Consider the following 24,767-nt stretch of genomic DNA (forward strand, 5'->3'; position numbering starts at 1 on the left):
TAAAGATAACACACCCACAAATGTGGATTGATCAAAAGTATCCGTTCGTGAAGAAACTTACCCATCTTTCACATCCAGTAGATTGTTTCGGCCCGACGCCGGCGATATTACACCAAGCCGACCTCATGAAGCTAGTTGTTGAAGCATGTTGCTTATTTTATAACCGTATTTATTATTTTTGACACCTTCCAACAGCAACAGTCACCTCACAACACTCACAATGTTTTTATGTTTTGGGTTGTGGTTTTTAACCTGAAGGGTTTCGTGAGCTTCCTTGTGTGTGTTCTCACAACTTTTTTTTAAATATTTGTTTTTTCACAAACATCTTAAAGGAGATGAAACGATCTGCCATAACGTTATTGTCAGTCAGACTGAGACAACGTGAGCAGTGTTGCGTATTATGTGATTAGCCAGGCAAAAGCAAAAGTAGCACCCACTAACTGCACATCATTTCGACAAGACGGCGATAATTCAGTATCGGTATCAATTATTTTGATATTTTAGAATCTATGTTAGAGCAAAAAAGATGTTATTTCATGACATTACAAATAACAAATGTGAATTTGAACAGCCCTGCATATTTGTGGTGCGTTCAAGAATGTTTGTGCTTGAACTGTTCTAAATAAAGCATTCCCTTCTATTTCTCATCGAATGTTTGTTTCATCGAACAATTGTAATATTTGTTGCCTTTTGATGACATTTGGGTCAGATGAACTGGATACATAACCGATTTATATCCACATCTGAAAAAGTCCTGGGTCGGATTTGAAAAAAAAAAAAATGGAATTGTACTGCTCATGTCAACACTGGGTTTTTTTTTCCCCCTGATGTTGAATTCAAATATCCCATCAGAAAACCTGTAAATCATAAAAGCTCCCCAACAGGAACCAATCTGCTACATTGGCCAACTGTTGCCGTCCAAGTATCATTAACAACTCAACAAATATGCTCGATTTTGGGGTTCCTGAAAAGTTATGATTTTGGAGATGGAAGAATTAGGGCCCTACGGATTAATTATTTCATTGGCTGATATTGTCTCCAATTTTTTTGCAATTTTTTTTACAACATAAGATCAACATAATGACATTAAAAAATGTGACCCTTTTTTGCACATTTTTTCATTATTTGTTTATTTTATTTATTTGGGGGGGGGGGGGGGGGGGTTTGTCAATTGGCCGACGGATCATTTATTGGAATTTTATTCGGCCAGATATTAAAATTGGCCTAAAAAAATATAGATAATTTTGGCCTCTATTTAGATTTTTTTTTTTGCATTTTTTTTTCAATCCATACAGGCAAAAATAATTTATATAAAGGATTATTTGTATGATTATTCTATTAAGAAATTATTAATTACTCTGTTTTCTTTTCTTTTATTTTTTTTAATTTTTCTTTATTTTATTTTATTTTTTTAGTTTTACCATACATTTCTTCCTATTACATTTTTTTTTTTTTTTTTTTTTTTTTTTTTTTTTTTTACAAAATATCTGTATCTGATTGTTTTTTTTTACTCAGCATCGGCTCAGACAGAATATTTGTAGTTTTGAACATCACTTCTGTTTGACTTTGTTCATTAAGGCAGTGTTATGATTGTGACATTATTCCCAAAATATGTATCCAAAGGCATACTGTACATGCATGCAAACTTCCTTGGTCTGTATTGCTGTCTGCATGACTTCACTCACACACGCCTCTGAAAGCAACAATGGTGATGGAGCGCACACGTTTTCCTCCTTCTGTCAGCAGAATCATCCAGTTGTAAAACAATATTTGTCAGATGATGCTTGACAGTTCATTAAGTTTCCATCACATGATGATAACGTCGATTGGGCGTGATTTGTACTGTTATCTTTCTTTCAGCAACTCCTCAAACTTTCTGCAAAAATGTCCGCCTCCGGAGGAGCGCAGTCTGGATCACCGATTGCGACGCCCACACCGACACCCTCAATTGCTGTCATTATTGTAATAATTATAATTAGCGCCATTATTGTTTTATACGATGACAATTTTCTCCTTTTGTCAGTCTGGACGGGTGGAGGCAAATGGCCGCCCACTTTGCGTTCCAGCTAATGTTTTCACACATATAAAAATGAGTTGCTCATGGGGAAATTGTTACATGAGGGTAGGGCCTGGACTTGCTGTAAATGCTACGTGCCCTGAAAAGAACTTTTTTTTTTTTATGATTTGGGACACTTCATTGACTTGATTTAACTTGACTTGACTATAGAGCAGGAATCATTCCAAATAACTGCAACATTAAAGGATAATGAGTAATGTTCCAACACGAGACATCCATCCGACCAAGTTTCAGACTGAAGAGAAACATTTATTCCTCCGTCTGAGATGACTCGCGCAGCTCCGATTACTAATTTTTTGCCAAGTCATGAAGCACGACATTATCATATATTACCCCGTTGGGAAATTACGGAATTTCATTTTCAGCATAAATGTCTTAAGTGTCGCAAATGAGCTGTTGCAAACTTTCGAAGAAGATTTTTGCTGACAGGAGCAAATGTGCGATGAAGCATCTTGGGCGTGTGAGTTGAGGCGATTAGCTCGAATTTAATCAGTAGCAAGTTCTTTGTGCCGAGGCGGAGACGTACTGTAGATGTGTCCGCAGGCCATTTCTGCTCCCTCACCTCGAGTTCATTGCTTAGGCCGTCTCTGCACAGACCTGCCATCCTGAGCTTACTCTTCATTCCTTACATACTTCCCCCCTTTTCCTTTCCTCCTCAACAACCCGCAGGGCCACGCCGGCTACGGCGGGGCTTGACGATACGTTTTCCAAAAGGGGCCACGTGAGAATGTGGAACGGTCATCGAAAGGCCACGCCGACATGCTAACTTTGTTTCCCGGTTTAAATAAATGTATTTATTGAAAGTAGTATTAGATTGTATTGTTTAAAAAAGGGGGTGGCACGGTGTTTGAGTGGTTAGCACGTCCGCCTCTCAGTAATGAGGACTCGGGTTTGAGTCCAGGCTCCAGCCTTCCTGCGTGGAGTTTGCATGTTCTCCCCGTGCCCGCGTGGGTCTTCTCCGGGTACTCCGGTCTCCTTCCACATTCCAAAGACATGCATGGCAGGTTAATTGGGCGCTCTGAATTGTCCCTTGGTGTGCTTATGAGTGTGGATGGTTGTTCGTCTCTGTGTGCCCTGCGATTGGCTGGCAACCAGTTCAGGGTGTACCCCGCCTACTGCCCAAAGCCAGCTGAGATAGGCTCCAGCACGCCCCGCGACTCTTGTGAGGAATAAGCGGTCAAGAAAATGGATGGATGGATGGATGGATGTTTAAAAAAGATGCAATTGTGAACATATGGTATATGTTGTTGTAATTATGTAAGGTAAACAAAACTATCAGTGTCACTCGCTATACGTATTACAGTTTACTGAAAGCTTCACCTTGTCATGGATTTTTAAATTCTACATTTCTAATTTTATATCACATATTTCTTGTTTTATTGCGGGATTATTTGTCCACATGAGCTTAGTTTGTGATCATTCGCACTTGTAAAGAGACAAAGTTCCGTGTATCTATCACAAAGCGGAACTAGCTTAGTAAATGTTGTCATTAGCTAATTTCAAGTAGCCTAACCTACCACTTCTCATTAGAATGAATTGTACTCCCTCCACAGCTGGTCGAGGACGTACACAGCTGCAGTCGTGTTTATTAGACAAATGGTAACATAACAAACTGCATTGCTACACTGGCTACATTAGCCACAACAGGCGCTGAGTCATTGAACACATTAGCAAACTGGCTAACGTCACGTGTTAGCCAGTTACCAGCCGCACGCTAAACTCTCATTTGCTGACTCCCACGTGACTTAACAGGCCAAGCCCCGCCTTTTAAAGTTACACACATTCAAAGTCACAGATACTACAGTGGACAACGTTTGCGATTGACAGGATAATCAGTATGATAAATTAAATAATATAAACACTTAATTTAAACTGCCGAGATGACCAGTAGGTTCTTTTCTCATCACATACAGCTATTACATGCTGTCTTTGGTGTTAAATGTCACCTGCGGAACCAACACGAGCACAACTATTTACTGTATCCAGCATCCAATTCATTCCGTGCATGCGTTTAACTCCAGAGAAGCGTGTGAGGAATGCAGACAACTTTCACAGCTATCTGATCTCAAAAGCCACCACTGCATTTGAAGCATCAAGCTTTCACTGCATACTGACCTAATTATAATAGACAATTTCATTTCTGGCATCGCTCCTATCTTTCCATACCATAATAATGAAGTGGCGCATCAGAGATGAGGACAGATTTAAACTTGTTAGCTGTTAGGGAGCGTCACTGCCGCCACAATGTTCAAACACGTCCATGCTGAATGCATGTGATTGCACATTTCATTTTCAATGCAGACCGATATACTTTTTTTTTTTTTTTTTTTTTGTGTGTTTGTTGTGAACTAAAACTAACACACCCCGCGACCCTTGTGAGGAATAAGCGGTCATGAAAATGGATGGATGGATGGATGGATGGATAAAAGTGACACACATTAATATGAAAAAAGCTAACACTGAGACTCTTTTGAGGACATCCAGTTAAGATTAGATGTAAAAATGCATCCCCCCACTCCCCATACTAGTCGTGTTTCTATTGTGTGCGTGATTGCATCACATCAGGTGTGACCGCCGCCCACCCTATTCATTAGAAAATGAAGGTGATGACACAATATGGTGAGACGAGGTCATATACTTCCATAGAGCGAGCGGCTGCATTCCTTTCTGTGAGGCCACTGACATCATCACCTCGAACTGCATGACATCCAGCGTCAAGAGCTTCAATTTTAGTGAGCGCTCTCTGCATTTTACCATTTTGAAAGAAGAGGAAGGGCAGAATTTCTAATTGAATTCTCCTTTTCGTATTCAAATTTGCGGCCTCTCTGAGAAGTCAGCAATTAATTGAGCAAAACTTTCAACCACAGAAGTACGGCAAACGCATTCTGATAATCAGAATTTTTTTTCCCCTCCTTCCGATCAAAGTCGGCAAAGGCGCAATATTGAATGTATCTAAAGGATTATCCTGTGGTTTGGCGTGTGTTCACTTTTTTCGTGGGAGGAGGGGTCTCTAATATTCAAAAATCGATGATAAAAATTCTCAAGTGTGTAATTTAATTTATCTTTTCAAGTTAAATATAATTTGAGATTTTAATCATGTTTTTTCTTTTTTTTGTGAATTTGTAAATTCATGGAAAACAGTATCATATTTCAGCAATAAAAAAAAAAACAGTTTTTTTTGTTTTTTTTTGTTTTTGTTTTTTTGCTTTGGCAGATTTGCGATACAAGCCCTGAAGTGAAGGCAAGTAACTCAACTCGCTTCACAATAAGCAGCAGTTGTCGAAAAGTGAGTTTAACCTCGCACTCCCGCTTAAATTTGTCAATAAAGAGAATTAGTGCATTTAAATCAACCACTTAGCTTTTCAGTCTGCTAATTAAATGCCAACGCCAAAAAGCATGTATGTTTTTGATATTTATAACCTTTAAGCAACTGCTTCAACCGTCACATATTCTTCATCCTCTGCATAGAACAGCTAAATTAGTGCTGTACTGATGTCTTGAGGAAGGAGTTGAGATGTCTTAGTGAACAATACATATTTCTTTTTAATTCTATGTACGTTATCAGCACCTTTAACACATGCCGATTTTTGTTGGTTTGGGGGAATTGGGAATATACTACATAAGCAGCATAAAACAAAGTGTGCGTGCTTGCCATGTGTGCGACTTGCATTTGTTCACTGAAATGACACACAAAGTGGGAGCAATTCGCACTCTCCTTCATCTCAAGGAGAGAAAACCACAACACAAACTTCAGGAGCGGAAGCCTCATTGGCCCATGACGGGCTTCTCGTGTCTAAATGGAAATTCCACGCTGTGAATTTTATGCAAAGGTGGGCAAAGTCACTACACATCAACATCTTGACAGTATTCCTTGTACAGATGGCAAGCGAGTCTCACTTTAATGTGGCTTGAATGCATCCGAGAGCGACTGATGTAAGAGGGCTTCGCTTCCCTAAACCGCACTGTGATTTTTCTGAATAAATAACTAGTACAAGTACAGCTTTTCCCCAGTGGAAGGAACGACTAAGAATAAAACGACACTGCGTGTAGTAGATTTTTTTTCCCTCCCTGGTTGTTATTTAATCTTTTTCAATAGTGCAGATGTATGTAATTCTGTTCCGCGTGTTTATAAATAAATGTGATCAGAAATTCAATTCTGTTTTAAAGACGTTGGACCGAGCTCAACATCGTTTGTGAGCATTTGAACAAATGCCAACAACTGTAATTGCCCGAAGAGGATCATTTCCAAGTCTGACTTTCACAGTTTCAGTGATGGACTGTAATTACAGTTTGTGTGCTTGAGTGGAAAAGTGAACTGTAATCATACCTTGTCACTACAGCTGAAAAGTGCCCTTTAAATAAAAACAACATACATTAATGGCTCAAAAAAAAAAAAGAAAGACTTGTGCGCTGCTGTGCAATGAGATCGCATCATAGCGATCATTCCGATACCCGACGGCTTCCAAGGAAAACTTTTTCAGGCCTGGAGGGGTCCGGCCTTCATCGAAGGGGCCCCAACATGCGACATGGGAGCGTCTTTTGGTGGAACCAATGCCCACAGGTGGAAGCAGCCGAGGGACCTAGCTCTGGTTCCTCAGACATACACCGCTAAAAATAGTCACGCTTACATCCATTGAGAGAGGCTGGACTATGTCATACAGTCGAGTTGCTACTGGGAAAAGCCGGGGAGTATGTGTGGGCTTATTAGTCATCCTTGGTGAACGGGAGGATAATTTCCCTGCAATTTTGGGTTAAGGGAACTTGTTCCGACCATAGTTTGCGCTTATGCCCCAAAAAGCACTTGTGGATACTTCCGTCATTTGACTGGGGACCTTCAACACTCATGCTGAGCTGTCACCGGAAAGAACAACCTGATCATATGACGTGTCAATCATATGAGGATGCTCCAGTTAGTCGACCAGCAACCGCATGTCTTCAACTGGATTTAGACCGCGTGATTCGAGTGACAAGTTCCGCTTTATTGCTCTCAAGTGGCACAATGTGAATTTGCATTGTGCTGGCGGAATAAGAAAAAAAAATGGAATCAGGTATCTTCAGATGGGAATCAGGCCTCTTTAATGAACATTACTTTATTGATCCCCAAAAAGGCAAATTCCCGCAGATATAACCCGTCCAGGAAACATGAAAACAACGATGACCAACAGTCAGAAAGGGAAGACTAACGGGTCGACATGTTTCTTCCATCCATCCATCCATTTTCTTAAGCGCTTGCGCTTGGTCGCGGGGGTGCTGGAGCCCATCACATCTGGCTTTGGGCAGTAGGCGTGGTACACCCTAAACTGGTTGCCAATCGCATGGCACACAGAGACGAACAACTACTCACACTCACAAGCACACCTACGGACAATCCGGAGCGCCCAATTAGCCTGCCATGTCTTTGGAACGTGGATGGAGACCGGAGTACCCGGAGGAGACCCATGCGGGCACAGGGAGAACATGCAAACTCCACCCAGGAAGGCCGGAGCCTGAACTCGATCTTGTGTCCTCAGTACTGGGAGGTGGACGTGCTAACCACTCAACCACTGTGCCGCCCTCCCATGTTTCTTATATGGAAAAAAAGAAAAAACATAAGAGAAAACTAAAGCTCAAGATCTTCCTCTTTAATGGGGCACAGTATGAACCTGGAAAATTATGGATTAAAAATCTGACAGTGACGCCTTCTTAAAATAATCAGTCATTTTTTCAGATTTTTCAGGTCATAAAAAATTGAACCATTTGCAACACGAGGAGATGATTTAAGCAAAAATATAACTTTGGGTGACGATATGCAAATGTGAGTGTCAATGTGAGTTCGATGTCACAAAATCCACAGATTTTCCCTTTTATTGCGGCGCAACGATAATCTCGCATACACACGTGTGGAAAACGACGCGGTCATCCACGCGTGATTGGTGGCCGGTGTGGCAACTGACAACATAAGAGGTTCAAATGTATCACAGACAGACTTTTTGAAGTATCAGAGACAGACATTTTGGGTCATCGGATTAGGCGCTTGGACCTGCAGTGTCAATCCAGTCTTTTGACAACCTGATGTGAACACTGAGGTGGATGGATGGATGGATGGATGGATGGATGGATGGATGGATGGATGGATGGATCGTTTATTACGAGTCAAGCATTTGCGCGAATGACATTAGATGAAACTTTCTGTTTTACTGCAACACTTGGCAGGTGTTTTAAAATGTTTGCTATCAAGGGCTGCCACTTTTCAAGTCCCCCTCCTCACCCATCGCCCCTCTCCATCCATCTATCCATCCATCTCTTGATTCCTCCATCCACCTAACCGCTCAGTTGGGACATCCAGCGCAAGTACAAGCCTCTAATCTGCACGCCTGTGCAGCTGCTGCTTTGTGGCTTACAGGCAGCAGGGCACTTATTATTGTACACACCAGCACACACACACAGAAGTGAACACACATTGGGGGGGGAAAAAAGTCCTCTAATGTGGTAGGCCAGCTGCCAGTAGCGTGCCTTCCCCTCACCAGTGTGACCCAAACACTGTCGAGGCTCCCGGTGCTGCTCCTTCACTTTGGGGACTTTCCAGGGGAGGCGTGAGAAAGTGACACAAGGTAACGATAGCGGCAGGACATTGAAGGACATCGAGAAACCAAGCTAGAGAAACGAAGTCAAAATGAAGGTGAGGTAAAAAAAAGGAACTCTACCGTCCCATTTTCATAAACAGCAATGTCACTTTGACACATTGTGTGTTTCATCATCCAAAATGTCAGTAAGGGGGGTGGAGGGGATCAAATCGTATTTGTTGATTACGCTTAAACGAAGAAGACGTAAATAATAAATATTACTGAATAGAAATTGGCAGATGTGGGTAGTAATGTGCTACATTTACTTCACTAACTTTCTAAAAAAAAAAAAAAAAAAAAAAAAAAGAACACTACAGGCTTTATTTTCATGTCCAGCACTAGTGTAGTGCAAAAAGCAGTCAAAAGTTGACTTTCTTTTGATAGACTTTGCTTGCACCAGTAGAATTTGGCGTAAGGAGGCGTTTACACCATTGTGGGATGGAATGCAGCCAACTCCTGACCAAGCGAAGCTCCTCATTACCATTAAAATCAGGGTGGTGTTAAGTTAAATTAAGTAAATTAAGTTAAGTTAGCATGCTAATGCTAAGTTAGCATGTTAATGTTAAGTTAGCTTAGCATGCTAAGCTAATGCTAAATGACCTCAGCATACTATGCTAATTCTAAGATACTGCTAAGCTAATGCTAAGCTAATTTACAATCTACTAATTTACATAATTTCAACGTGACATTCAAAACATTCAACTCTTTCATTTCACTTTAGGGAGGATTTTAAGTTCATTAGCTACTTGATTCTTCAAACATTATTCCATGTTGTACCCGATTCTTCAAACCTTACCCCATTTTTGTTTTTCTGCCCTAATTTCTTCATTTATTCACCGATTCACACCGTTCAAACTTTCAATCGTTCAGCTCTTCCCAGGACATTCTGCATCATTCCATGCCATTCTATATTATTCCAAATCATTCCACAGTTTTTCATTCATCCTTCCAACCTTGACATGCAATTTCCCCAGAAATTGCATTCTCTAGTTTCCATTAAAATCAGGGCGGTGCACGGGCAGACATGCTTGACATTGCAGAAGCGAATTGATCCGCTGGGGTCCAAGAGATGAGATGGATAACCAAATCTGTCTGCCTGAATCACATTATCCACTACCTGCTCCAGCATTTAGACCTCTTCTTTGTGATTCTCAAATCAAAACTTCTTTTTGTCACCAAATTGTGTGCTGGAATACGCAGAGGCGGCGCACATCTACAAAATTCACAAACATGTTAAAATAGACTTGCACCGGCACAAAAATTAAAACGCGCCTGATTTTTGGTTTGCTGTGACCAAATTGTCAGGTGTGTTTGGAGTGTTTGGACGGACGGACTGATGGAACTAAAAAAGTGAATACCAGATTGCAAATGTGTGGCGCCCCCAGGCCAGCAAGCACATCTGCCGGTGAGGTCAGAAATCTCTTCCCATCGCAGTAACGTGAGGATGATGGATGCGGCACCCGCAGAGGTTTTCGCTGTGGTTTTCGGCCTCGGGAACTCAAATCCAGACTAAGTCCATCTCTCTCTGATGTCTCCTTTGCTTCTCTTTGGCAGGACCAGGTCAGGAGCAGAGCAACATTTGCGATTGCCGGGAATTGGTAGTAGTACACGGTCCAAAACATTGGAGAAAATCACTAATTTCTAGGCCAAACTCAAAATCAGTGCTTGATGAAATTGAGGACTGTGTCGGTACAATATTTGTAATCCTAAATACACCGACAATATTTGGTTAAAATAAAACATTTTCATCACAATTCTAAGACGTTGGACCAAAAAACTACGAAAACGAGCGACGTGCTCAATTGAACAGGCTTGACTTGATGCTTGTGTCAGTTTTCGGGGAAATTAACTGGATTCAAAGCGTGCCAGCATGCTGCAGTATATTTTCAGGCTGTTCAAGATGGTCATAATGTGCTCTACGCATCAGCTTTGATTGAGGGGGAGATTAAGTAACCTGTGATGAGGGCTGACGCTAAATGACAGGGTGAGAGGCCTACTCCCATCAAATGAATGGATGGTTGTCGCCTTTGAGGGCTCGCATGAAATTATTAGTTCATTGGCCAAGCCTATCTACTCAGATACTGCATATGAAAAATGGAGTATGAAGAGCTTCTTTACGTAACCAACTCCCGACTTTTCCTACCTCCAGTCCCTCGGGTAAGGTCGGTGCATATCCGGTACAAAAAGTTGTTCTTCGCTTTTGTTTGATCACCTGTGATTACTCCAGAGTTCTGTCCTGGGGGGCTTGTTTCGAGATCGGTGGCAGAACAGAATCTTTATCTGCTTGGACATGATCAGAGCACACCACACACAGCACAAGTAAAGTTGCTAAAAGTCTGATTCTTTTTATCTTCATCTTCACCTCAATTGGTTAAACTTGATGTACTTTTGCCCCACAAAAAAAACATGTCATAGTCCAACAAATGAGAAATCCAATTTGATCAAAATGCTAAGTGCACTAGCGCTTTATCTTGATCATGTTTACATAGTTTGAATGCGATACGTGAATATGGCTAAGAGTGTAGCCTTCACCGGTGCAGAAAGATTAACCTTTTAAGTTTAAAATAACTTACTTTAACCTCAAGGATCCTGCGCAGTAGCCTGGCCAATAGACGAACAAAGAATATTTTTTCTCTTTGGTCCAATTTTAAATCCATCTACATTGCTGCTAGCCTCATCCAAGCTAGCACTTAGCTAGTTTGTCTCTCATGTGCGGCGTCCAAGTTCACAAAGTCCCTAGCACTGCATTATTCTCGTTGCTAGCACGACATTAGCCCACCAAATATTCCCGTAACTTCTTCCAGATATCTGCTCAAACGAAGCGCACTCTTCACGTAGCTACGTCACACGTACAGAGACGTAAGGGCCATGCTAACAGCTCTCTCTGACGACAATGTGCTATGGCAGCGTTCTGACTTGAATTGGAGAATTCTGATTTGGCAATCGTTTTCAACACCAAGTTTGAGTCATCACCCTCCCGTGTGGGATCTGTAACAGAATTTATCTTTCAAGATCTGAGAAAATCATTGTGTTTGTACCAGGGATTAGCATCAACTACAAAAAAAAATCTGAAGTAGTTCTGGTTTTTGTTCTGGATGACATTTAGAGATTTCCAAGAATCGGAACTTTGCTGATTTCAAATCAGGCCCGATTATCAGTACGTGGACCTCGCTTTCCTAACTTTGATTGCCTTTTTCTACAATCTAGATTATCAATCAATCTTCCTGGACGAATAAAAAAATATATGTAAACTAAAAGACCTGGCTATAAACCAGACTATTCATATCATGCATCCAAAGTATTAGGTATCACAATGTGTGCTAATAAAGAGTTATTTATAATCCATCCCAGGTTGTTTTGTTCAGGCCAAACCTTTTTTTTTTTTTTAAGTCCTTCTTACAAAACCCCCCTGCAGTTGTTGACATTCACAAACCCTTTCACTTGATATTAAATGTTACTGGAACAAGAGCCTTGACTTACGGTAAGGGTCTGCGGGGTGTTTGTGTTGAGTCACCGTTGTTGGGCTATGGTAGTCACAAAGTGAGGTCAAAGGTCAAATGAGGTCCCACTTGCCTCGACAGGAGTGACCTTACTTCCTGTAGTTGTAAACGTCATGCGCGCTGGTGCAATGGGAAGACGCCGATTGCGGCTTCAAGAGATGGAGAAAATATAAGTTCATTTGGACTATTTAACAAGCGGGACGTGGACATAATGACACAATTGTATCCAGATGACGCCGATGGAATGGGGGGGGATCATTTCTCACAGGAAAGTTTACACACTCAGTCACAGACCTGACAAATTGGCCTAAAGATGTTGTTTGAGATCTTGACTCAATATTGCCCTTTTGTTAACGTAACAAATCTCTGCAACTTTATCTGGGTGTCCAACAGGTTCTCAGCACAATGACGAATACGACCTCTGTTTCCAAAGGGATTTGGAACTATTGCCAACTGTAAGGCGTAGCGTAGCGTGCAGGTTGTAATTTTGAACTTTCTACAAAGTCATTTTAAGAAATTGGAGCTGTATAATGTTAAAAGTATAAATAAAAGTATACACAAGAAAAAAAAAACAGCTCAAGAAATAGAAAATGTGAATTTTTCTATTCAAAATTCTGCCTTTATTGTCGGGATGTTATTTGTTTTATTTTGTAATTGTTGAATTTCTTTTGCTTTTGATTGTGTTCCTCATAGGATGGTTGCGTGATTACTCAGCTGGATGTTATTGGCCACATAAAGCACCAATTAACACCCTGTCACAATTGATTGGCTCATTTATTGCTTAAATTACAGAGGGTAAAGAATACCGATTACGGGTTTATAACCTCTCAAATAGGTATGACCCCTTGTGGGGTCAAACCGTGTCATCATCACTCTTCAGAAAATGACTTCAGGGTTTAGGAATCTAAAGTGGCTTGACCACCAATTGGATTCAGAGCTACACTTGCATCCATTTCTTCTTCTACTCTCTTTAGACGGCTGGCAAATATTTTGGTACATTACTGCAAGTGGTAAGAAGGTGGCAGTAATGCACAGAAGGTTAACAAGATTTGGGAACGGGCTAGTTGGAGCATTAATTTTAATAAATATGACGTCAAGATTGATGGGAGTGTCGTTTTTTATCAAGAAGTTGTAAGAAAAGCGGTCAAAATGGTAAACTATATTAAAAACAGCAAAAGAGTTGCAATTTAAGCATGTAGCTTGGGAAACCTGAACATTTTCTACAACTTCCTTCCAAACTGAGAAATAGGCCAACTGTATCCCGATACAGTAGATGAACACCAAAACAAGCTAATGAAAGGAAAGCTCATAGTATTTTGGATCAGAATGTTAGCGGCATTCTTTCTGCGCATTTTTTCAACATTTCATGCATTTCGAAGATGAACCACAACCACAGAACATCAAGAACATCAACCAGGATCAACCGACAAAATGTCATAGTTAAAAAGGCATTACTGGTTTGATTCCATATGCTTATGGTCAGCCTAACTGTTTGTGTGGTTGCTGAGTGCATTTGCATATAGAGCCAAGCACATTTGCCTTAGTTCATCTCGTGTTTGCGAGTAGCGCAGTGAGGCAGGCGAGCTCGTGTTTGCGTGTTGACTGCTGTGGGTGAGCAGGGTGGGGTTGGAGACCCTGATGTGGTCGCCAGTGTGCTACTTCAACACATGGGCGACGGAAGAACCAGGCTCCATGCATCATCAACAATGTCTGGGAATCCTCAACGCCCCAATCGTGGTACAATGTGGGTCTGAGCAGCCATACTGATCATTATGGATTTGGGTGTCATGGTCATTGCCTGGGAACATTTGCTTCAGATACGAGAAACAGCTGCTAGATTCAACCAAAATGGTACACCGCTATCACTAGCAATCCTTCAGGGAATGTCGTGTGTTTGTTTTATTGTGGACGTGGATTTCACATCTACTCTGATTCTCTGATGCTTGGATGTTGTTTCTATTATGACTTATCAGACTGAGACTTAAAAGATATTAAAGGAACCTGTGTTTTAAATCACCTAATAACTTTTGAGGTTCCTCGCGTGTTCATTTTCATGAACCAGTTAGAAGCCAACCAGTTTATTCCTGACAGAGGAGTTATAGAGATCTGGGTCAACAAACAGCTACGTCAATCTTAGCCTTAGCAGAGATCATGTAGACTGAACAATGACAAATCTATTCTTCTAGACCCAGTTTTATACAATCTTTTAAAGTGGAAGTGTAAACTTGTCCTCATCTGGTTGGTCCAGGGTCCATTGACGTGTCGTTGCTATGCAGAAGATGGGTGGGTTGACGTTGGTGTCAGATGCTTTTGGTTTTTGGTGCGCGAGTATCGTTTTGTAGCAACCGTTGTTTCCAGCCGATGCTTCCTGTGACCTGCACATCAACTCAAACCTGGACTTTCCAAAAGCACTCATTTTGCACTTCATTTTCACACTTCATATGTATTGTAGCCCTGCAATTGGCTGGCAACCAGTTCAGGGTGTATCCCGCCTACTGCCCGAAGCCAGCTGGGATAGGCTCCAGCATCCCCACAACCCTTGTGAGGATAAGCAGCTAAGAAAATGGATGGATGGATATTTATTGTAATAAAGCATTTTTTTGTATGCACAAGTGTTATGGATTGCTGTAGGTTTTGTCATTAGCATGATTATACCATTTTTAGCTATCTACGATTAAACAACATATTCATATCCCATTAGTATCAAAGAGGATTTTACAACAAAATAAAATTGTCCAACTACATAAAAATCGCTTTATCAACCTGTGGGTGTGGCAGAGAATGTTAGATTGTAGCCAATCAATGATGAAGGTGCTTCGCTATTGATTGGCTCCTGGCTTGTCAATCACACTTCTTGCGTAAGTGCCCCGAGTACGTAGTTTGCGTAGCACTCTAACGTAACTGTTTACTAGCGCAGCAGCAGCGGTGTAGCTTCTTCTTACTGTAGCTAGCTCCTCGTGTGTGTGTTCAAAGTTAACCAACAATGGCAGAGAAGAATACAGGACCACCGAGCCATAAAAGAACAATTGTTTTTGAGGTTGTTGAACACAGGAAACAAGGACTGAAAGAGTGGAGCCAAACAAAAGTCATTTTGGGCGAGTCTTTTCATCGATGGCATACGCTAAAGCAGCAGAGAGGTCTGAAGACTGATGCTTTGGTCGCTAAGTTTCTGTTGGACAGGTAACTTCAGTTTACTTTTTGAGTAAGAACTATACTTTATGAAGCTTATTAAACATGTGAGGTTGTATGACACCACTGGTTGAGACTTACTTGACACATTTGTCCATTACAGCATGCAGCTAGGCAGCTAGCTAACTATACTAACACCCTAAAAACGCACCTTCATTTTACGCCGCAGTTTACAGAGCAATTCAATGTTATTTAAATCCCAAGTGGTATTTATTGTGTGTTGTTTGGATTACTTTAATGTTGAACATAAAACATTGTGTGTGTATAGCTAACTAGCAGGAAATATGTGCTCAAATATCTGTCATGTAGTATGAGCCACAGGTTGAACAACGGGTGCTTAATTGTTACAGCGTTTAACTTTCCCTGAGGTGTTTGTTACATGTGGACCTACACACAACATCAAGTGAGGCGGTGATGTCGTATTAGTCTCACAACACGCAGAAACCTGTTAGCTTGCAAGCTAGCTGGTGGCTAGCGGCTCTCGTCGCAGTGTGGGAAAGTCCTGCAAAAACTCTGGGATATATTCCAGCTTCCACAGGCTCTAAGCAGATATATTTTTGCGACTAAAGAAACCAACCAAATATGTACAATCATATTTGATTTACAGTTGACAGTTGTTGACAGTTGAGCGAAGCATAATGTTATTGTAAGGCTTTAAAACAATGCAAAATAAAGATCAGATGATCAAAATCTTATCATACAGTATATAGAAATAAACATGAAAAAAAAAAAAGAATTCAAAAGTGTCTCGTGTGCATGAAAAGCGCTATAATGACTGTAGAGTTTCTCGAGAAATATGAGTCACAGCAAAACGGAAGGATACGTGCCAACTGAGGTCATGAATTCCCGCACAATCGTAAAAACATGGCCAGATTTGTTTTTAATGTCGCAAACAGTGAACATGTCTGGGGAAAAGGGAGATCTGGTCAACGTTGGAATCGCAGTCATTAGCCTATGATGGCATTTTGCATTATGTTAGCATAATGCTAGTGGACTTTTGTTGGAATAAATGCTGATTTAGTGATGGTTTAGTCTAATTTTTTTGTGTACACTGTAACTGCCTGCAGTGTGGTCCTAAATTGTAGTTCTAGTACACTCACTAATTATCCATTTTTAAAATTACAAAACATAGTAGCTTTGTTGTCCAGTTTTTGCTACCTCTTTCCAAATTAGTCTCTTACACTAACTTGGAATACCTTCATAAAATAACCTGTAAAACCTGAAATACTTTTGACAACATTCATTTTATAAAAATGGGGGTCTGCTTGTACATTTGAACTCTACAACTTTCTCTCCAATGTCAACAAAATGCTTTACGAGATGCTACATGAACGCATGTGAAACAGTTTTTACAGGCAGTTCATGACTTAACTGGCGGCGTTTACACCCCGCATGTACCGTTTCCAAAATAACTTACTATCTGATATCTATTTCACAACACGCAGCTCTGTAAATTGTGGCTAGAGCACATGTCGCGGTTCTCCACGCAGTTCCGTGGCCGTTCCCCCCGGCGATCCCTTGAGCGGGTCTCGCGGCGGTTTGCTCCGGAGCAGCTGCGCGCAGTCGCCGCCAAACTTCTGGCCGGCTCGATTGTTCCGCTTCCAAAAAGTCAACCAACTTCGGCAAATAGTGCGCAGCTTTTCCAGCGATCCCAGGCTCCCGGGATCAAACATCCTCACTCGCAGGCAGCCCCAGCAGGCAGGCAGGCAGGCAGGCAAGCAGGCAGGCAGGCAGCGGTCACCACAGCTCTGGCCCCGGGGCCAGAGGAAACACCCTCCCTGCGGCTTCCCTCTCCTGACAAATATTAAAGACCTGGCTTTTCCCCTTTAGATGTTCCTCCTCACTATTTGCATGCTACTTTGTACGGATGTTAATAAAAAGAAAACGATCCTTACGCCAATCATTTTGCAAATATAGGTTAATTAATTCAAAAGAAACATTGTTTCCTGTCTACTTGTCTTTGCCTCTGTCTCCCTGGCAGGCTTACAGGATTAGTGGACGTGTCTTCAAAGGCAAGGCCACATGCTTATTACAAACACGGGGATAATTGCACCGAGGGCAAAGAGCTAACAACCTAAAATCATAGGACACTTTGCCGACCGACGGATCACTTCATTGTTACCTTTAGTCGAGGCCTTTAGTTTTCTCCAAGTCCATTACACGGCCCATAAAACACTTGCGTGTAGGCACTCCCACCTTTTCTTCTCTCTGCAGAAAAAACATACAAATTACATATTTCAGTTACGGAACACTTGGTGAAGAAGTGTATAAACACATTTAGGGATGGAGGGGGGGTGGGGGGGGGGGGTTGGTCAATAGTCTATAATGAACATGAAGGAAAGGCGAAGGGTGACGTAGCGTGGGAAGTACAATTTAAAGTCCCACTATTTTGCAGATTGTTTTCCACTTTCAGCCAATAGGTGGCAGCACACTGTAGTGATTAATACTGTGTACCTTTGAAAGAAGAAAACTAAACAGGAAGTATTTCAAGATCAGGCTTGTTTTTGCAGAGATTAGAAAGATTGCTGAATGTCACAATCCTCTCCCATCCTGCATTTTATGCCAACACAAAGGTTCATTTTATAGTTTATGTGTAAATTGACCTACAAGATGTTCAGTCTTGTGTTGGAGATTTTTATTTTTTTTGGTGGACATGTGACAATAAGTGACAGGGTACAAAAACATTCAACATAAAAGAGCTTACTGCTTGCAACAAGTGTCAATTTCCTAAAAACTTCATGTAAACAGGCTACGATTATATTGGCGTGGCAAGAGATTGAGTAATATTGCACAACTATACAAGGAATAATATTGCGCAACGATATTATTAAAGCGTTATCCAGACTCTAATTTAGAGTGATTGTGGTCTCTCAGGAGCCATACTTATAAAATCTGACTTCTGCTGAAAGACGAACTGAAAAGTCTCTTTTTTTTTATACACTTAAGGTGCAGCATAAATAAAGATGACTTGACTTGACAATTTGTGAGGTCAGAGGTCAAAGATGTTGGTTGTCCGTGTTCACCCCAAAGGTTTTTGATGGGGTCGAAGTATCGGGGCACAGTCAGACTCGAATGTCCCGCCGTTACAACAGTCAACTTGCCGACATCCATTTTCTATGCTGTTTGTTGTCACTAAGGTCAAAGGTGAGATGGAGTCCATCTCAAATCCATTTTTATGTAATTGCTCAAATAAGCAAAGGATGATAAGGAGACTAGTCGGTTCTAAAAATAGTAGATAGCCCAGGCGCTAAGAGGAAGTGTTTAGAGATCAGAACATATGACTTCAGTCCTAACCTGGCTCCCAGTCAGCTGTTTAAAAACAGAAAAACAAAAAAAGATTTGTACATTTCTGCTACTGTTCTATAAACTATTGAATGGCTTGGGTGCTGGATACATTGAAGAAGTGCTGATGGAATATGAACCCGTTAGGGAAGTCAGCAGACAAGTCAATTAGTGGAATCTAGAGTTCAAAGCAAACATGGTGAAACAGCATTTAGCTGTTATGCTGCTCAGAAATGGAATAAGCTGCCGACAGAAGGGCAGTCAACCCCAAGTATAAATGCTTTTTTTTTTTTTTTTTAAACTATGCTCCCCCCAAATACATATATTATAATTAAGGTCTTTCAAATCATTTTTAAATCAAATTTACTGTACATTCTTTTAGTAATGTTATATAGCTACTTTTTATTATTTTTGCTTTGTTTTTAAATGTCTTTCACTCTTGTGTTTGTAAATGCTTTTAAATGTAATATTTTCAATCATGTGTATGAAATGTGTTGCATAAATAAAGCTGTCTTGCTTTTATAAGCATATGGGAAAGGTTCATAAGAGTGTGGGGAGTGTCATAAAGCTACAAAATACATAATAAATAATGATGGTATAACATGCAACAGAACATTTGTGTTGTTGTAATGCACAGTGAACTATGGTTAGCTGCTTAAACACACTATGGGCCACAGCACTGTAAAAACTGATCCCGTAGTATTTACTTTTACTAGATATGAGCTGAGGAAGAGCGGCAGAGAGAGAGAGAGAGAGAGAGAGAGAGAGAGAGAGAGAGAGAGAGAGAGAGAGAGAGAGAGAGAGAGAGAGAGAGAGAGAGAGAGAGAGAGAGAGAGAGAGACTGAAAAGGACACCGCAAAGTTTGAAAATTGAGCTCATGTTCTCCTCTTGTGGGAGAACACATCTGGAGAGCAGGTGTCGAAGCCAGTCGCACTTTCAAAAGAAGGAGATAGGAAATTGCGCCCTCCTTAGGTCGTTGGGGAGCAGTGCGCCTTGAGCTTGAAAGACAGTTTTGTCTTGTTCCTTATTAAATAAAGCAAATGCGTGCACACACACAATCAGCTTTAAATGTGTATTTTAGAAAATACAGTGCATAGTATTAAAATTATGCACACCCCTGTTTGAAAGCCAGGTTTTTGTTGTGACTTCTAAACCTGTACACCTCAATTACAAAATAACTATTATCTTTTTGAGAGGGTAAGTAAACTGATATAATGTGGTTGCACAAGTGTGCACCCCCTTTGTAACTAGCACTTGGCTGTACTCAGTATGTGTTATGTTCTGGGGTTGGATCCCAAAAACGCAGACACAAACAAGTTTAACACTTTATTCGCATAATATCAAAAGGCGAGGAACTAACTTGACTAGACCAGAAACAACGAGAAGGCAACGACGAACAGAGGAGCAGGTGGCCAGCTGGAACAGAGGTAATAATCCGACCAAAACACACACTTCTCAGACAGGCTTATATAGACAGCGAATCGATCTGATTGGCTGTAGCTAGACATGTGGGTAACAGGACTAATATGGTATTATTTGATTGGCTGTTGACCAGATAAAGAGATTTAAGATTCCTGACATCACATAGTTGCTGACATCACATAGTGTCTTACCAGCTGAAACTAGATGCTGGTTACGTCAGTTCAAAACAGACATTTGACCTCATGGTCATTACCTAAACATAACCCTTGCATGGCCCAAACATAACCCTTGCATGACCCTAGTAATGACAGTAAACATAACCCTTGCATGACCCTCATCATGACAGTCAGCATAACCCTTGCATGACCCTGGTCATGACAGTAAGCATAACCCTTGCATGACAGTAAGCATAACCCTTGCATGACCCTAGTCATGACAATATGAGCCAATCACATTCAAACTCCTGTTAAATGGCATTCAACAGACACCTGCCACCATTTTAAGTGGCTCTAATGAACCCCAATAAAGTTATGAAGTTTTAATCGGGTTTTCATGACTATTTCACGTTCTAGTAGAAACCTGAAGAATTTGTCATTTGATTCAATATTGAAATCGCTTTTTTTTACAGCCATGTGACACGAATTCAACACCAAGTCAAATCATCGACGATGACCCTTGAGTTGAAAAACCGAGAGCATGAATGCACATCAGCATGTTAACCTGCGCTCTCCACGCAAGACCTCACTGCTAGCGCATAAGCGGCGCGCGTGTTTTTTCGGCCGCTTTTTTATCTCCTAAAAAGGCCTTAAGCCGTTCTGTTTTCATTGCAAAACTCAGGGATTACCCTCAACCGGCGTCATCTTAGCGCCAATTACTTCTCGACCTTTGTGCTCAAATCAAATGTTTGCACTGCAAAATGAAGACCGAGAGCCCAGATAATTGCTCGTGTTTGTTTGTGCATTACTTGCAATAGAAAATTGTCTACAATAGGCTTTATATTACTTAATCAGACTGCAGTTTGACATTTTTTTTTATTTATTTATTTTTTTTTTTTTTTTAAGAGCTCAGAATTGTTCATTCGGTAGTCTTACCGATTCAACGTCTTGTCATCATTGCTCTTTTTTTTTTTCTTTTTTTTTGTGTATGTGTGCGTGCGTTTGCGTGCGTTTGCGTGCGTGCGTTTGCGTGCGTGCGTGCGTTTGCGTGTGTGCGTTTGCGTGCGTGCGTGTGCGTGCGTGCAAATACGTATAAATTTATACTCATTCATTCACCTAAAACCTTATAAATATCCCATTACCCTTCGCCTTAACCAGGTACTTCAGAATCTTGCCAGAGTCGTGAGATTTAAATGGTCAGGAGACCAGAGAAAAGGTCAGAAAAAAAAAGAAATAAAGAGAAAAGAAAGGTGACATCCAGCACCGACCAAACACTTCCTGCCTTCCCCATGATTACAAAATCAAAGTCTTACGCCAACCCCGGAAGCCTCTAAATTCCAGCAAATTTAGCGAGATCTCAAGAGCCCAGAGGAAAAACTAAAGAGAGGAAGGAGGGAAGGATCGATAAGGCAGAGTGAGATCAATAGAAGCCAGTACATCCAATCCATCAAAGTGAAGTCCAGCACCAACAAGACCCCTCCTGCGTGGTTACAAAACCGGAGTCTTATGCCAACCCCAGAAACCTCATACTTCTAATAAATTAAGATCTCAAGTGACCAGAGGAAAAACTAAAGAGAGGAAGGAGGGAAGGATAGATAAAGCAAAGTGAGAACCACAGACACCAGCACCAACTGATTCAAGGGGCTGTGGGAGGGAGAGGGTACTTCTGTTGAGTTTCAGTAGATGCTGGTGCGACGGATCTGGCATGCATAAGGACCACCACCAAAGAAAGAAGCCGTCAACCGCGGTCCAGCAAAGCGAGCACCCCCCCCCCCCCCCCGGAATCCCCAGGCCGCGGCAGCACCAAGGCCACCCCCAAGCCACCCGAGCGGACACCGGTCGGCGAGCCGACCCAGACACCCGGAACACCCCCGCCCCAGCCCCGGCCCACACCCCCGAGCCCAAGGCCGCAGAACGAGGCCCAGCGGGCCCCCACAGCACCCCACCGGTCCCCATCCCCCATCCCCCCACGACCCCCCCGCACCCCACCCAAACCCGCCATCCACCACGACCCAGGCCCCACCACCCCCGACCCCCAAACCCCCGAACACACCCCGACCCCCAGCACCCAACCCCCCACCCACCCATACCTCCACCCCCCCCCCAAAACAAGCCGCCCCCCCCCGACGGCCGCCACCAGTTTGACATTTTTGACGCATTTGTGGTTGGCTGAAACCAGAATTGAGTGTCCGATCCTGCTCTTCCTACCAGTCTCCTCGCACAAGTTCTCTCACACTGTCTGCTCTTTCCAGGTAAAACCGTTTCACATGACTCCCAACAAGGCCCCGTGTAACGTTAAAGATATACTTGACTCATTGGATAATTTTCAGCAGTGAAAGTTAATATTTTGTCCAAAATGAATTCGATAACTTCATTATTTTTCATGTACATTTAATAACTTTAAAAAGTACTTTTTATACTTGTTGTCGACTGATGACGAAATCACCTGTGCTGAGGACGTAGGTAACGACCAATCATGGCTCACCTGTTTTCTGGGCTTGGTCAGTAAACGGAGCCATGATTGATCGTTACCTACTTCCTCAGCACAGGTGATGTCATCACTCGACAGCAACTAGAAAAAGTACTAATTATACATGGAAAATTATGAAGTTACCACATTAATTATCGACAAAATATTTACTTTTTACTGCTGAAAATGGCTCAACGAGTCAAGTAACCCTTTAAGATGGAAGTCAACTGGATATACAATCATGTCGTCATTTCGGGATTCTATCGCAATTCAGCCACACTCATTTGGACAGCTTCTTAGTAGCTGACGATGACGATGATGATGATGATGATGACAACGTTACGGCAAGTCCGGCGTGTTCCGAGCCAAGCCTCGCTCCGCCTTGGCCTTGCGGCTTCTGTACTTTTTGTCAGTGGAGCCCGAGCACTGGGGAAACTACAGTCGGCCTCGATGAGGGAAACAGAGTGGCGAGATTGGAGATTTTCATTGGTGGTGTTTTCATTTATGTTGGATTTGGACCAACAAAAACTCTTACAAAAAAAAAAGTTTGAAAATTAATACCTTCTAAGCTTTGAGGAAATTGTTGGTGCTGTGTCCCAAATGACAAAGAATCAGTGCGCCAGTCTAAACACTTGACAGCAATGTAAAGCCGTAATGCGGCGGTTGATATACTTACCGGTAATGATGATGATTATTATTGTTCCCCCCACTCGATAACGCTGCGTAAAACAGCAGGTCAGGTTTTCGGGGACTGCGTTAGCATTCGAAATCAGGATTCCAAATTACAGGTTCATTGGCCGTCACGCAACGCCAACCTTGTATTTTACGAGGAAACCAATCGGACTGATCGTCAAGTGAAGCTATAAATCTGCTGACTTCAATTTGGATTGCTTACATTAGAAGCGTTAGTAGTGGTATTTGATTTAGTTGAGAGGGGGGCGTGGTTTCAGTGCATCCAGTGGACATGCCCACAGCGTTAAGAGTGATTTTTCACTATTTTATTACATAATTGTAATTAGGGCTGATTACAAAATTAGCATAATTGTAAATAAAAGACCTAATTAATACTCATTTTTGAGTTGTTTAAATTTACACATATGCACCTTTTTGGAATTTTAAAATAATAAATTTTGTTTCATCCAAAAGGAACTTGCATAATTACAGCGTTTCAAAGAATTTTATTTGTCTTCATATTTTTTACGTTTAAACATATCCTTATTTTGCACCAAAAAATAAATGATCGTCCTAATCGTGATTTCAATTATTACTAGGGATGTAACGATATCCAAACGTCACGATATGAAGCTCACGATAATTATCACGATATTGTGGGGAGGTTGGCGATATTTAAAAAAAAGTCAATATTGTAAAAAAAAAATAATGCGCTCATACTAAAACATGCACAATATTGTGCTTTTGCACATAATAGCAATGTTATGTTATTATTATTATATTTTATTAATATTATGTTTTATGATTATGATGTTATTATTATTATTATGTTACATTGCTAATGCACGCACACATTGAGTTCCTCCACATATTGACTTGCTTCACAGGCATATTCCGTTCCCCTTCATCAGACAATTAGTGTAGATTTTGAACATAGAAGGGCCAAAACATCCCTAATGAAAATTAAATTGCACCAAAAAAAAACTAGCCACCGTGTGCTAGAACTGCACAAATAAAAATCAACCCGACTTTTTTCAACAGATGTGTTTGATTTAAATATCGTGAAAATGACAACGATATTGTGGCAATTTTAATATCACGATATCCCGCTTATCGTTACATCCCTAATTATTACCAAAATGATTGTGAATATTTTCTTCATAATCAAGCTACTTGTATTTTTTTGTCCTTAAAGCAGTTTGACATGTTCAGGATTGGTGGAAATGTATTGACCTTCTCATACACGCTTCGTCATGTGCATCTTAGCCACGCCCCCTTCTCCCCCCCCCCCTTCACACACATGTGCAAACAGAGAGATGAAGGGTCACGATTGAGCCGCTTAACCAAAGATGACTTGACAACACGGCGCAACTTAACCCAGAAACCACGGCGAGCACG

At 41.4% G+C, this 24,767-nt stretch overlaps 1 long non-coding RNA gene across 1 annotated transcript in view; it reads right to left on the bottom strand.

Moving 5' to 3' along the window:
* Nucleotides 1-24,767, bottom strand: part of LOC144030157 (uncharacterized) — a 50,980-nt gene that overhangs the window by 20,794 nt on the left and 5,419 nt on the right. Inside the window, exon 2 of the long non-coding RNA XR_013287208.1 lies at nt 17,491-17,576. This is a non-coding gene — a long non-coding RNA (uncharacterized LOC144030157). The remainder of the gene's footprint in view (nt 1-17,490; nt 17,577-24,767) is intronic.

Source organism: Festucalex cinctus, chromosome 11, assembly GCF_051991245.1.
Source record: "Festucalex cinctus isolate MCC-2025b chromosome 11, RoL_Fcin_1.0, whole genome shotgun sequence".
Lineage (NCBI taxonomy): Eukaryota > Metazoa > Chordata > Actinopteri > Syngnathiformes > Syngnathidae > Festucalex > Festucalex cinctus.